This window comes from Oryctolagus cuniculus, chromosome 2, assembly GCF_964237555.1.
Source record: "Oryctolagus cuniculus chromosome 2, mOryCun1.1, whole genome shotgun sequence".
NCBI classification, from domain to species: Eukaryota; Metazoa; Chordata; class Mammalia; order Lagomorpha; family Leporidae; genus Oryctolagus; species Oryctolagus cuniculus.
The window spans coordinates 35,991,572-36,007,097 of NC_091433.1; the positions used below are offsets into that span (position 1 = coordinate 35,991,572).

At 41.5% G+C, this 15,526-nt stretch overlaps 1 long non-coding RNA gene across 1 annotated transcript in view; it reads left to right on the top strand.

Annotated features, from left to right (window-relative positions):
• LOC127486899 (uncharacterized) overlaps positions 1-14,246 on the top strand; it is a 34,113-nt gene extending 19,867 nt beyond the window's left edge. Inside the window, exons 4-5 of the long non-coding RNA XR_011386220.1 lie at positions 1,976-2,083; positions 12,434-14,246. This is a non-coding gene — a long non-coding RNA (uncharacterized lncRNA). The remainder of the gene's footprint in view (positions 1-1,975; positions 2,084-12,433) is intronic.
• Positions 14,247-15,526: the final 1,280 nt, after the last annotated feature.

Sequence of the window (15,526 nt, forward strand, 5' to 3'; positions counted from 1 at the left end):
GATAGTTTAAAGTTCAATTATAATAAAATTATTAGTAACTTAATAGTAATAGGGAAGGAAACAAAACAGTAACTCCTTAAAATGATTGCCTAAAATATCCCAGAAGAGTAATATAAAATGCCCATTTGTTTTTTGGCTTCTTATCATCCATATAAATGATGGACTATCAAAGCAACAGCAAATCCATTAATCAAGACTGTAAACAATTAAAATCTTTCTCCAGATCCGGGAAAGCATCAGAATTATCAAGACGGTGCCAAAAAAAGAAACATAAATTTCAGCCAGCTCTTTGGATCTGGGAAGTGTTTAGGCTACCCAGCCAAAAAGTCAGAGAGCAAAAAGTCTAAACTAAGCTGATAACGACTGATCATTAATTAGAACTGAAGCCAACTATCTCACTCGAGAGAAATATCTTGGCTACTCAGCTAAGAGCCAGAAAGCCAAGGGTCCAAGTTGGGTTCAGGATAATTAATCATAAGTAGAGCCACTGCCCAGAAACCCCTAGCAGTGAAGGGGTGCCTTTGAGAAGAAGCAGCCCCAAAATAATCTGCAGGAATACTTCTGGGGGGAAGTGAAGCAAAGATGGAGAAGCTCTATCCTCTTTGCTTAGAGCCTCAGACCTAAGATTGGAGCCCCTGGGATTAATCACACAGAACAGATCCTAGCATTAGGAGATGAACTGCGCATCTGATAACTTGCCTTTACTGTCATGATTTAAAAAGAGAGAGAGAGAAGGAGATTCTGGTCCTTGAATACCCTTGAAATAGGAAGAAGAAGGTACTGCTAGAGCTAGAGCAAGGGAGTAATAATTGAGCTTATTTAAATAAAAGGTGTTCAAAGGGGAATTAAATGTTGATGACACCAAAAATCAGTCACCAAATGGAACATGAAAAATGACAGTGCCTATGGGAAATGACTACTTATGGATAGTTTAGAGGAGATTTGAGAATTGGATGCCATTTATAAGTTTATGCCTACTGATATTCAAATTTATTTCTGCATCCATAAAAAACATTTTTCTATCTAATCAGAGAAGGCACTAAGTGCCTTTTTATGCACACATCCATTTTTCTTATAATAATATAGTTTTTTGCAGATTCTAGACTGTACATTATTTTCACGTTTTGACATCTTTGAAGTCAGAATGTATAATAAAAATCAATGACATGTCATGGTATAACCGGAAGTATTTCTATTATTGGTTTCTAAAATCATGACTTTCTTATAATTGGTGCCATTTAGATGCGATGTAGTTAGTTCACAAACAGCTCTCACTTATTCAGTAGTTACTGTCACGGGGTCAGGTTGTGGCACGGGGTACAGCAGAACATAGGAGTTGCTAAGGTGAAAATGCAGGTAAGCACCATCGGGGGAGAGACCAATGGGTGACTCAGGTCTACAACAAGGTACAACACTTCCATCAGGCTGAGTTGGTACCAGGTTTAATTAGAGCAAGAAGAGAGAGTGTGTGTACATGATCAGTTCCTTGCAATGTGGCAGTCCTGCATGGCTAGCAGGTCCATTCCATATTTCTATTTGAAATACAGAGAGCTGGGGGTGTGCCTGAGGGCTGTTGAAGCTTGCATGGCTAAGTAGTTCCAAGAAAGGTTTGCATGTGCCAGACACAAAGGCAACAGGGATGTACTGGCTGTGCTCCGAGCTCTTCGCATGCAATGTGCTTGTGCTTGACAGTGCGTCTTGTATCAAGCTCAAGGCCCTCCTTGGGATCAGATGGGAGGCATCTGGCTACTTTGTGCTAACGACTCATTAAAGCCTTCTGTCAACACAAGAGTGAGGTTGGCACTGTTTCGTCTTCCCCATTCCACAGATAAGGAAATTGAGACTCAAGGGTAAGTAGCCTGCCCGAGGTCACACTGCTATTAAGTGTGGAGGCCAGGACCCAAACTCGGGCCCATGTGGCTTCAGAGCTCATGCAGTCAATCAGTGCACTCACATCGTTTCCTCTTCCAAGCAGATAGTCTTTGGAGAAGAAAGGATATTGGTGATTTATTTGGACAGAATGAGAGAAGAGAAGATGGAGGAGAAGAGAGAAAACTTACTTTGAGCAAGAGGAGAGTCACAGGTAAGGAGGATGCTCACTATTGAACTGTTTTTTTTTCTTTAAGATTTTGAAAGGCAGATTTGGAGAGAGAGAGAGAGACTTCCATCCACTGGTTCACTCCCCAAATGGCTGCAATAGCTGGAGCTGGGCTGATCCGAAGCCAGGAGCCAGGAGTTTCTTTTGGGTTTCCCACCTAGGTGCAGGAGTCCAAGGACTTGGGCCATCTTTTTTTTTTTTTTTTCAACATTTTAAGCTTTATTTAGTGAGAAAGATGCATAGAAGAGTGAGAGCTTTATTAAGGGAGAGAGGTAAATCTGGGTTCATACCGAGCACCAGGAACCAGCCACGTGGAGGAGCATCTAGGCCAGGAAGCATAGGGCAGGTGGCCTGAAGGCCACATGTCCTGGAGGTGCAGGGCTACAGCAAGCCCCCTCCTGGAAAGAGGCCAGGGCTGAAGAGAAGGGTCGGACACACCGTGTCCCAGGCTTTCAACCCACCTCCAAAGGGGAGAGGTCAATCAACCCAATTGGCTGGTGGGCACCCAGGTGTGGGACTTGGGCCATCTTCTACTGCTTTCCAGAGAGCTGGATTGGAAGTGGAACAGCCAGGACTTGAACCGGTGCCTGTATGGGATGCCAGCTCTGCAGGTGGAGGCTTTACCTGTTATACTACAGCACCGGCCCCCACTATTGAGCTTTGATACCATCTACAATTGAGGGTGTTCATTCCAAAAAGATGACTTTGTGGATGGTGGTATCAGTATCTCCAAGCCCACTCCTTCTATGTCCTTGTATAATAGGCCTCAGGAACCTGAATGAATAAGTCCCAGGGGTTCAGACAGTGTGTAATAAAACTGGTGTCCCTTTTGCTGCTACCAATAGTTGCATGTTTTATTCCTGAAAAAGTTGATTAAAATCCTCAGTGTCTTAATCACCCGAAGAAGGAATCTCACAAACACTATATGGAAATCTGAACTCTGAACTCTGTGTGTGTATGATGTAGAGTGAGTATGTGTGTGTGTTTAGAGCTACATTCCATTTTAAAAACTGCAAGACATAATTACTTGGGTAAACTTTGAACATGTGTGATACTTCACGAATACCAGTCTGATATATCTAGGGCATGTTTACATATTTTAAAACATATTAGGGTAATTTCCATTGGAAAAGAATGTGTATTTCCCTCAAATTCTATGTAAATGGCAATTTTGAATGCATAAGTACATTTTTGGTTAAAGGGAGCATCATCATCATTTAATATATTACTGGAGATATACACAGATGTTGTTTATATTTGTGTCTTATGTAAATTGCCTTTCAGTGGAGAAGAAGTGTATACATGAGATTTAAATTTGTTATTTTTCACATATTTCGTTTTTGTGGTTTGTTTATATTTCACAGACAGCAAATATAGGAAAGCAAATAGAGACTAGCATATTGTGTCAGACTTTCTGATCTTTCTAAATTAAATGCCCTGAATTGGTAGCCTTTAGAAATGCTGAGAAATTATGGAACAATTTGGGCAGAGTGTATCTTCCATGAGCTCCATGTATACCAGTTTCATCAGCAATCTGCCTGTTGAATGTTCGTTGCATGCACAGGCATTCTGCCATCCTTTCTTGGTTCATGATGGCTCCTCAGACCCCATTCCCATTTCAGAACATTCTTTCATGGCCTCGTCCTATTGGAATCTGTGGGTGAGCAGATTTGCTCTCTGTGGGGCCCCTTGCTTCTTCCAACTTTAGGTTACGGCAAGCCGTCTTTGACGTGTGGCTATGTCACTCCGATCCCTGTCTTCATGGCTTGGTCTCACCTCTTCTGGCTGTATAATCTCCTTCGTCTTGTTTTCTCCAAAATGTTTTCACCTGGTCATTACTGATCCAACTTACTAGTACACAGCATATATATATAAAAGAAGAGAGACAAAATCATACCTCCCAATAAAACATTTCTTACTGTCCAGAGAGTAGTGGCCTCTTCAGTTTGCTATGGTGAGCTTATAGTGACCTTGATACAACATAGGCAATCATGTCATGTGCAAGTCCTTAGAGACCCAGCTTGGTTCTTCTCCAAGGTCTCCTCTTGGAGTTTTACCTGATTTTATTACCGATTCTCATCCTAATCTATTGAACAATAGGACAGTTTTGGAACTCTTGATCCTGAAAGTCTTGGGAGAAGACATAGTGAGGAAAGGAATCAGGCACACTCAGCACAATGGCAGAGAAAAGCAGCGAGGGAACAGCAGGTCTCTGCCTCTTCCTTCCAAGACTCTTGTGATTGGATTAGGTGCCGACTCAGCTAATTCACGACGATGTCCGCATGTCAGGATCCTCAGGAACTGAATGCATCTCCCCCCAGACTCATATTAAAACTCTAATCTCCATTGTGATGGTATTTTGAAGTGGGACCTTTGGGAGATAATTAGGGTTAGACGAGACCATCAAGGTGAGGTTAGTGCCCCTAAAAAGAGAGAAAGAGGGGAGCCGGCACTGTGGCGTAGTGGGTAAAGCAGCCACCCACAATGCTGGCATCCCATACGGATGCTGTTTCAAGTCCCAGCTGCTCTATTTCCAATCCAGCTTTCTGCTATAGCCTAGGAGAGCAGTAGAAGATGGTCCAAGGCCTTGGGCGCCTGCATCTGTTTGGGAGACCTGGAAGAAGCTCCTGGCTTCGGATCGATGCAGCTCCGGCCATTGCAGCCATCTGGGGAGTGAACCAGTGGATAGAAGACCTCTCTTTCTCTCTCTCTCTGCCACTGCCTCTCTGTAACTCTGCCTTCCAAATATAAGTAAATCTTTAAAAAAAAAAAAAAAAAAAAAAGAGCAAGAGAGAGAGAAAGAGGAAGAATACATTGAGAAGGTGGTTATTGGCAACTAGGAAAATAGATCCCTCATCAGACACCAACTCTGCCAGCACTTTGACCTTGGACTTCCAACTTTCAAAATGATGAGAAGTAAATGTTTAAGCCAGCCAGTATATGGTATTTTGTCACAGTAGCCCAAATGAAGACAAGCCTTGATCATATCTACAAAGACTATTTTTTCTTATGAGATACAGTACAGGTTCCAGGGATTAGGACTGGGTATCTTTGGGTGGCTGTTTTTCAACCTACTTTGCTATCGGTTCACCGAACCCCTTTCAAATTTTACGTTTTCCATGAAGAAAGGAAGTGGGAAAAGCACTAATCTAGGAACCAGAAGAGCTAAGCTCTGTTTTAACTTAGAACTAACTAGCTGTGTTTAACCCCGAGCCTTTCACTTCTTTGGCCTTCCATATCCTAGACTGTGAAATAGATGAGCTAGATGAGATTTTGTCAATAGGATTGACTTGGTATTTTGGATAAGATAAGCCTTTGTTGTGAAGGACTTTAGTACTCTTAGGATGCCTGACCCTAAGTGCCAATATGGATCCCAGTCAATGTGACAGTCCCCACCCACGTTTCCCAGTGTCCTGGGGTTGGGGGAGCCAATATCTCTCAAACTGAGAGCCACTGGAATAGAACATCTCTAAGATCCCATTACTAAAAAATGATATATTTATTGATGATATTTCTCCAGTTTTAGAAATCATGCATCATGCCTATTAAAACATATTGAAAGATGGTTTAAGTATCAACAAGAAAGAAAACCGGGGCCAGCCTTTTAGTGTAGCAGGTTAATCCAACACATGCAATGCTGTCATCCCATAAGGCACTGGTTTGAAACCCAGTTGCTTCACTTCCAGTTCAGCTCCCTGATAATGTGCCTGAGAAAGTAGCAGAAGATGGGCCGAGTGCTTGGTACCCTGCACCTACGCGGGAGACCTGGAGGAAGCTCCTAGCTCCTGGCTTCAGCCTGGCCCAGTCCTGGCTGTTGTGACCAACTAGGGAATACACCGGCAGATAGAAGATCTCTTACTCTGTCTCTCCCTCTTTCTCTTTGTAACTCTGCCTTTCAGAAAAATAAATCTTTAAAAGAAAGAAAACCACCCATGATAATTGCTGTAAGCATTTAGATGTTATCTCTACAGTCTTTTTTCATTTTACATTTCTTTATGATTTAAGATTCAAATTGGAGTTTGCATTCTGTTTCATAATTTGCTTGTCCCTCTAAATAATGTCATGAGTATTCTTTCATATGAGAAAATTTTCTTTCATGAGATGATTTTTAATGAAACTTAACATTTCACATCAGTCATTGACATAAAGCATTGTAAGCCACACCATCCTGACCCATGTAAAACTATGCATTTTTTTCTTGTTTTTTTTTTTTCATAGTATATTTTTGGTAGCAAAGTATGTTCTACATTTTTTTATAAGATCATAAAATCCCTGAGAGAAGATGCTGGGAAACTGATCATTTCAATCAATTAAATGTTGAACATTATAAAAGTTAACTTTAAATACTTCCTCTCTAAATGGACACTCTTTCCCCTATTCTGTTCTATCTTGAAGGTGAAGATATCAGTCTCAATAGTGACTAACCATAACGATAATTAATATTTAAGAGTTTGACATATATTAACTCCTCAAATCCTAACAGTAAGTGTATGAGGCAGGTGCTTTTAAGTGGAAACTGAAGCATAGAGAGACCAAGTAACTGCCTGCATCCACAGAGCTTTTATGTGTCAGAGACAGCTTAGGTAGGGTAGCTCCTCATGTCTGTACTCTTAAGCACAATACTGTATTGACTCATAGAAGGGCACAAAGGAGAAATGGGGGTGGTGTAGAAGAAGCCCTGCTGTCTTGAAAACTCTCTCTCTCTCTTTTTCTCTCTCTCTCTCTCTCTTTCTCTCCCTCTCCTCTCTCTCTCTCTGTTCTAGAGTTAAGTCAGTCTGCGTCACAGGGGAGATGGGTTAACCCTGGCTTGCTTTCCAGTGGAAATTCTTTAGGCTACACTGGGTTAGACAAGATCGACAAAGAATGCTCTGAAATGTCTATCCTAGAACATTATTTTTCCTGAGGAAAGTGGATAAATATGCTTTACTGGTTAGGTATGGAGTCTTGTGTGCAGACCTGAGTTATCTGGCACCTTTACTTCTGAATTGCTGTTGTTGACGTTTTGGTACCCTCTAAAGATTATCACCCCAGGCGCCATGCAGCTGGTTGGCAGTTAGTCTGACCCTGTTTAGAATCTGGGGCACAGTGGTATTTCCTTGACTCCCTGTAGCATCTGTTAAGGAATGGTCATTTTTCCTTCCTGCGTCATCAGCTGTTGATGGATATGAGGGGTGACATTTTCCAAACCAGAGGAATGATCAGATCAGATTTATTTAAATGCTGATAAAATGACTCAAAATAGGAATAATTTACACATGGACTCAACTCTTGGCTCTAGCTGCTGATCCCAGCTTCCTACTGATACAGACCCTGGGAGGTAGCAGTGATAAGTAGCTGGATTCCTGCTTACCATGTGGGAGTCCTGGATTGAGTTTCTAGGCTGTTGCAACCCTGGCTGTTGTGGGCGTCTGGGAAGTGAACCACTAAATAGGAGTTCTCTGTCTCTCAAATAAATAAATGAATAAATAAAATCTAAAAATTTTATTCATGTCATTGTATGAGGTATTTCAATAAGTCATAGAAAATGAATTTAAAAGATAAGTTTATTTTAATGCAAAAAATTGAAAATCCATACATGATATTCTCATAGCATGCATTTTTGTTGAATATTTCAAAATCCCTTTTATGTAATTTAAATATTATTCATGAATAATTATTTATGCAATAATTATTGAGAGATTCCAAATGCCTGGCATGTTTCTCTGTGTGAGACCATGTTAAATAAACAAATGAGCTGGGGTGCTGTGCTGTAGTGGGCTAAGCCTCTGCCTATGGTTCAGACATCCCATATGGGTGCCAGTTCTGGTCCCAGCTGCTCCTCTTCCAATCCAGCTCTCTGCTTATGGCCTGGGAAAGCAGTGGAGGATGGCCCAAGTGCTTGGGCTCCTGTGCCCAGGTGGGAGACCCAGAAGAAGCTCCTGACTCCTGGCTTTGGATCGGCTCAGCTCTGGCCATTGCAGCCATTTGGGAATGAACCAGCAGATGGAAGATCTTTCTCTCTGTCTCTCCCTCTGTCTGTAACTCTACCTCTCAAACAAGTAAGTAAAGAAACTTTAAAAAAAATGAGCTAAGAAACATTCTAAGTTCTGCTCTCTTGGTGTTTACCCTCTAGAAAAGAAGCCAGACCAAAACCAGACAAATACAAGCTAGCCTCTCAGGTAGTGATGGCATCAGGAAGGAAAATGAAGTGGGGCAAGAGGACTGAATGGATTGGGATAGGGACTAAGGAGATAGTCTATATGGGTAGGATGGCTGTGCCATGTGAACAGAGCCTGGGAGGGATAAGCTACACATACATCTGAGGTCTAAGGAAAGAGATTTCCAGGCTGTGGGAAGGGCATGAGTTAGGTGTGATCTAGAAAGCCAGAGTGACCCAAAAGGAATGGGTAAGGAGCAAAGTGAACAGAAATGAGACTAGAAATGAAGGCAGAGGAAGATCGTGCAGGACCCAAACATGTCTAAAGCAGGATAGGAAACAGTGATGGATTTGGGGTAGGATGAGATATGATTTGATATTTGATTTTTGTGTTCAAGACCCATAATGGTGCCATGTGGGCTATGGATTGTAGGATGACAGGGCTCCCATCAACTGGTTCACTCCTCAAAATGTCTGCAACAGCTGGGGCCAAAGCTGGAAGCCAAGAATGCAATCCAGTTCTCTCATATAGGCAGCAGGAACCCAAATACTTGAGCCATCACCTGCAGCCTCCTGGGGTACACGGTAACAGAAAGCTGGAAGTGGCAGTGGAGCGAGATCTCAAGTGCAGGTACTCCCACGAGGGCTGTGGGTGTCTTAAGTGGCAACTTAAACACCAGGCCAAATGCCTGCCTCTGTTAAGCTTTTGATCTAAGTAAATCACTCTGCAAATATCTAGTATTTAGCAGGATGATTCTAATTTTATTTCATCGGAATGAAGGAATGCTAAGAATTTTAAAGGAGTACCTTGTTTGGTTTGGCCCACAAAATCATTGTGGAAAAAGAGATCTAGTATTGCCAAATCTGATTTTAGGCTTACTAAAGTGATTAGCTCAATGGATTTCCCATAGTTCCCTAAAATGTCGAATTATGACACTATTTTTGCTTCAGTACAATTGTGGGAAATTCTTGACTTAGGAATAGAATATGCATGCCAAACTTCTTAAATTAAGGTTTGATTGGTCATCATGTTTATTTATCTTAATAATAGTGTAGTTCTTGGCACATAGTAACTGCTTAATATAATTGAATGAATGAACATGGATAATCTCAACATTAAAATACTAAAGAGACGAGCAATATCCAAGAATTCACCAACAGATGGCATCATGCTGTTTCCTATATGAGCTTCCACAGTGACAATGTTAATACAACATTCAGTTTTTAATTTCAAATGCTGTTTAAAGGTAGGAAAATATTTTGCTACTTCAAATTTTATAATTGAATTACTAAAACATGTTCATATGTACTATTCAGTACAAATGTCTAAATTATTACTCTAAGTTAGCCCCTTTCCTTAAGTCAGATTTTAAAGGAAAGGAAATGAGTGGTAAAGGAGAAAATAGACACAGGCCATCATTATTAAAGAACTTGTATGAGAGCAGTGTTTGGTCTAGTAGTTAAGATGCCAGTTGGGATGCACTCATATTGAAGTACCTGGGTTTGATCCTCAGGTCCAATTCTTTTTTTTTTTTTTAAGATTTTATTTATTTACTTGAGAGGTAGAGTTACAGACACTGAGAGGGAGAGACAGTGAGAAAGGTCTTCCTTCCGTTGATTCACTCCCCAAATGGCCACAACTGCCGGAGCTGTGGCGATCTGAAGCCAGGAGCCAGGCGCTTCTTCCCAAGCACTTGGGCCATCCTCCACTGCCTTCCCAGGTCACAGCAGAGAGCTGGATTGGAAGAGGGGCAGCCGGGACTAGAACCCGTGCCCATATGGGATGCCGGCAGAGGATTAACCTGCTGCACCACAGTGCCGGCCCTAGGTCCAACTCTTGATTCCAGCTTCCTGCTGATGCAAGCACTGGGAGGCAGCAGGTAACATCACCCAATGGGAGATGTGGGTTGAGTTCCCAGCTCATATTTTGGTCTGGCCCAGTCCTGGCTGTTGTGGGCATTTCAGAAGTTAAGCAGCAGACAGGAATTCTGTCTGTCTGTCTGTCTCTGTTCTGCCTTGCAAATAAATGTTTAAAATGTTTGTGAATACTAAGATGCTGAGGTGCTAATTCATTCTCCATAAGAAATTAATATCCTTCAGTGGCAGTGAAAACAAAGATGTTTTGCACACAGTAAGGTATTGGCATGACGCTTCAGAGGGTAAATGCTGCATTTTGCAGTTGCAGTGTCAGACTTAAAGTGACAAAGACTGACTTCAACACACAGTGCGCTAAAAAGCAATCGACCCAATATGGTCTGCACATACCAAGTGGAAAATACTCACTGACGTGCTGTATGTCAGCTCTGCTCCCACAGTCACAGCCATTGCTTTACTTTCTGCAGAACTGGTTGTAATGTTCACCATTTCCTTCACCAATGATTTCCATGCAGCTCTGAGAGTGGACGGATGTAATTTCAGACAACAGTGTGGTGAAAAGGCCATAGCTTAGTAGCATCTGTGGACATGTAGGTCATAAACAGGACAGACAGAAGAGACAAGAGCAATGACAGGAACAATCTCATAGTACTCATCATTTCCCTAAAATTTGAGAAGAGTGGTTGCTGCCACAATATGCTTGTGCACATGTACACACACATACATCACATCACATCACATCACATCACATCACATCACATCACATCACATCATCACATCACATCTGAAGAAGTCTCCACCTCAGATGTAGCTACATCCTGCAGATAAGTGCAAGAGGTCAAAGGTAAGAAAACAGGTGCTTTTGAGTTACCTGGGTCCTACTGGTACAGCAAACCAGGTTCCTAATGCTCAGCCTGCTCTCTACTCCTCTGTGAGTCTGATGGCTGAGGTTTCATGAAGAGACAAGCAGGACTAGTCTGGCCCTTCTGGAAGGTTAGTAAGATCCAACCAGGGTCTGGTACATTAGATATAGCAAATATCTTACTAGTAAGGTTAGCAGTGAGTTTCTTGAAAATCATACCACTATAATTTTCAAGTATATGCACATAAATTATGAAATATTTATTTTCAAAATTTGTATTTGTTTGAAATAGGAGAGGGGTATTTGAAGTGGACAGGAGAGGAGAGGAGAGGAGAGAAGAGGAGAAGGGAAGGGAGGGGAGGGGAGGGAAGAAGAGAGAGAATCTCATCTGCTGAATTATTCCCTAAATGTTCTGCAATGGCCAGAACTCTGAGCCAAAGCCAGAAGTTGAGAACTTAATCCAGGTCTCGCATGTGGGTTGGCAGGAACCCAGCTGCTTGAACCATTCCCACTGTTTTCCAGGGCCCATTAGCAGGAAGATGGAGTCAGGAGCTGGAAAGAAGATGGAACCCTGACACTCTGATGTAGAATGCAGTTGCTTAACCTCTACATCAAATGCCTGTCCAAATGACTAAATATTTGTGTCACATGTTAGATAGTCTCTCCAATAACTCTATGGTCTCTTCTACACAGCAGTGCACCCCTCGATCTTTTTTAGATTTCTTCCATCCTTCTGTAATTGTGGACTCACCCAGGACTTAGTCTCCAGGCTACACACTCTGCCTATGTAACTCCACCATTGGCTTACTTACTACCTGGAAGGTGTTAGACTCCTTTCTTGAGCTCCAGACTCCCTTCTCTGCTGTCTGCACCTCTCTTCCTGAATGTTCCTTTATGTCTCAAATGCAGCGTATCGGGGGGAAGACCCACCTTCTTAGCCTCATCCCAAACCTGCTACTCTTCTCCATTCATCTTTGGTGTGCATGCATATAGAAGGTTTTCAGTGTAATATTTGATATCCAACAAAAGAACAAGTTATGTAACTGAAGAAGTGCAAAAGGCAGATACTTGTGAAGCCACCACTGAACTTTTACACGAGCCCGTGAATCAATACGAGTGCATCTGGGCAGAACTGCACTCTTGCAGCCTCTTAGCTTTCTCATAGTGTATTCATTTTCTGTTGCTGCAGTAACAAATTGCCACAAATCTAGCAAGCTTAACACAGTGCACATTTATTATCTTAGGTTTCTGGAGTCAGAGGGCTGTATGTGTCTCCCGGGGACTCCAGGGAAGAAGCCATTTCCTTGCCTTTTCTGCCTTTGGGAGGCTTAACCATTCCTTGGCTCATTGTCCTTCCTCCATCTTCAAAGCCAGCAGCACGACATCTTCCAACCTCTCTTTCTGGAATCTTTGCTTCCATCACCCTATCTCTTGTCTGACAATTCTTCCTCATTCTTATAAGGATCCCTGTGATGACAGTGGGCTCACACATATATCCAGGATGGCGTTTGCATCTCAAGATTCTTACCTGAATTAATCTGCGAAGTCCCTTTTGCCATGGTAAGGTAATATATATATACAGTTTCTGAGGATTTGGGCCTGGATGTCTTTGGATATCTGTACATGAATGACAGTCCTAAACTGTGTTGTGATTTCTTCATTTAAGATAGCATCAACAAACATATTGTATCCTAAACATTTTATTATTAAATTGTTGATTTAGAACAACAGTGTTCTGTTTGATCTAGAATTTCATAAAAATAGGAAAGTATATTTGAGTTTTCAGTTATATTTTACTTAATATTATGATTTTAAGTTTCACCCAAGTTATATGTAATTCATTTATTTTTATTACTTTAATGCTTTTTGTTTTTACTATACTTAAAATTATTCTTCCATTCTGTAGTTGATGCAAATAGTGTTACTATGAACATTTTTGTCTCCTGGTGCAAGAATGTGCATGGGTTTCTTTACAGTTTATATTTAGGAATGGGGTATCTAGATTATAGGATTTATTTTGGGGTAAAATAATGGTAAATAATTGTTGAAATTATTTTACATTCCCACCAAAAGTGAATAAATATTACAGGTAAGTTTTTTAAAGAGTATTCATATTCTTGCAAGTGCTTTAAAAATTTTGTTTATTTTCATTTTATTTGAAAGGCAGAGGGGTATAGAGACAGACGGAGAGAGATCGTCCTTTAGCTGGTTTACTACCCAGATGCCCACGCCATCCACGCCAAAGCCAGGAGCCAGAATCTCAGTCTGGGTTTCCCACCTGGGTGGCAGGGACCCAAGTACTTGAGCCATCACCTGTGCCTTCTAGGATGTGCATTAGCAGGAAGCTGGGATCAGAAGCAGAGGAGCTGGGATTCAACCCCAACACTTTGGTATGGGATATGGGCATCCTAAGTGGTGACTTAACTGCTGTACCAAATACCCACCCAAAGGCTAGAATTTCTCTCTAACTCTGCCAGCAACCAATATGGCGAGTCTTGAAGGGCATTTCCTCATGCTTTTGACCAGAAATTTTCTAGTTTACTTGTAAGCATGAGCATCTTTTTCTGATCTTGGTCTACTGTGAAACCTCTTTAGTTTGCCCCTTACGGACTTCTTATCTAATCAGCAGATTAATCCTTTGTTGATTGGATGCACTATGAATAAACTCTGCCAGGTTACGGCTTGCCCTGTTAGTTGCCTTATTACCTCTGGGATAGCACAGAGGGTCACACTGTGAAATCAGACTCGCATGAATCAGAGAAGTGCCCTTATTAGCTTTGCTAAAAAATTTAAGGCGCCTGTGAAGCAGGGGCGCTGTGGACCCTTGGTGTTGCTTTTCAGATTCTTTCTTGCAGCACTGACTGACTCCGGGTTCAGATTAATACACGATGTCTCAAAGCCACGAGTGGGAGTCACACCTCCCATCCAGAAGGTCCATCCATGCACTGTAAATTCATAGACCTCATGTTTAGTCAGCATGATTGATTCTAGGTTACTAGATAGATCCTGCTAAAAAGCATCCCATAGGTAAAGACTGTTCCATTCACAAATGTCATCATTTTTCCCCAGATGTCTATCAGTAGCATGTATACAAGATTAGAGCGTGTTCTTTCTTTCATTAGGTCTTTGCTCCCCGTTCCCCCGTGCAGGGCAGGAATTACAGCCCAAGTGCAGAACCATTTCTTTTTTCTTTTTTTAAATTTAATTCTTTAAAATTTATTTTTTAAGGAATACAAATTTCATAAGTACAACTTTCCGAATATGGTTAGTCTTCCCACCATAGCAGCCCTCCCTCCCACACGCTCACCCCTCCTCATCCCCCCGCCCCCTTACCAGTCCCATTCTCCATTAAGATTAAGATTCATTTCAGGTAACTTTGCACACAGAAGACCAAGTCTGTACTAAGTAAAGATTTCAATAATTTCCGCACACACACACACACACACACACACACTATTTGAGAACTGGTTTTACTGTTAACTCTCAATACAACTCATTGAGGACAGAGGTCCTGCATGGGGAGTTAGTGCACAGTGACTCTTGTTAACAATTAAAACTCTTATGTATGATATCAGTGACCACCTGAGGCTCTTGAAATGAGATGCCTAGGCTATGGAAGACTTTAGAACCACTTATTTTCCAGTGTCCATGATATGTGTGGTGCAAGGTAAGAATCAGTTTATTTTTTCTCCATATGGAAGACCAGCACATTTATTGAAATTTTTTCGCAGACTATAATCAATATGATACTTAGTCTTCAAAATATGCAGCATGTGGGGCTTACTTTATGAATTACTATGTGACCAAATTTTGAAATATGTGTTGGAGAAAATTATTTTTTTGAAAAATAATGGTTTTATTTTTAAATTGACATTAAAATTGTATATAACTATGGAGATAGAGCATGATGTTTTGAAATATGTGTACAATAGGAAATGACTAAAACAAACTAATTAGCATATGTTACCTCATCCGCTTATGATTTTTTTTTGTGGTGTGAGGACTACAAATCTTCTCTCTGAGCAGTTTCCAAGTATATGATACACTGTTATCATCTGCAGTCACTGTGTTGTACAATAGATCTCTTGAAGTTTGTGTATTCTTTTTTTTAAGATTTATTTATTTGAAAGTCAGAGTTACACAGAGAGAGGAGACGCAGAGAGGGAGAGAGAGAGAGAGAGAGAGAGAGGTGTCTTCCATCCACTGATTCACTCCTCAATTGGTCGCAATAGCCAAGCTACGCCGATCCGAAGCCAGGGACCAGGAGCTTCTTCCAGGTCTCCCACTTGGGTGCAGGGGCCCAAGGACTTGGGCCATCTTCTACTGCTTTTGCAGGCCATAATAGAGAGCTGGATGGGAAGTGGAGCAGCCGGGACTTGAACAGGCACCCATATGGGGTGCAGGCACTGCAGGCGGCGGCTTTATATACCACAGCGCCGGCACCGAAGTTTGTGTATTCTTTAACTGCTAGAGGTAGGGTTCTGTAATTGTCTAATAAATCAACTGATCATTTTATATTCAATTTTTACTTCATGAATCTTCACGAGGACTTATT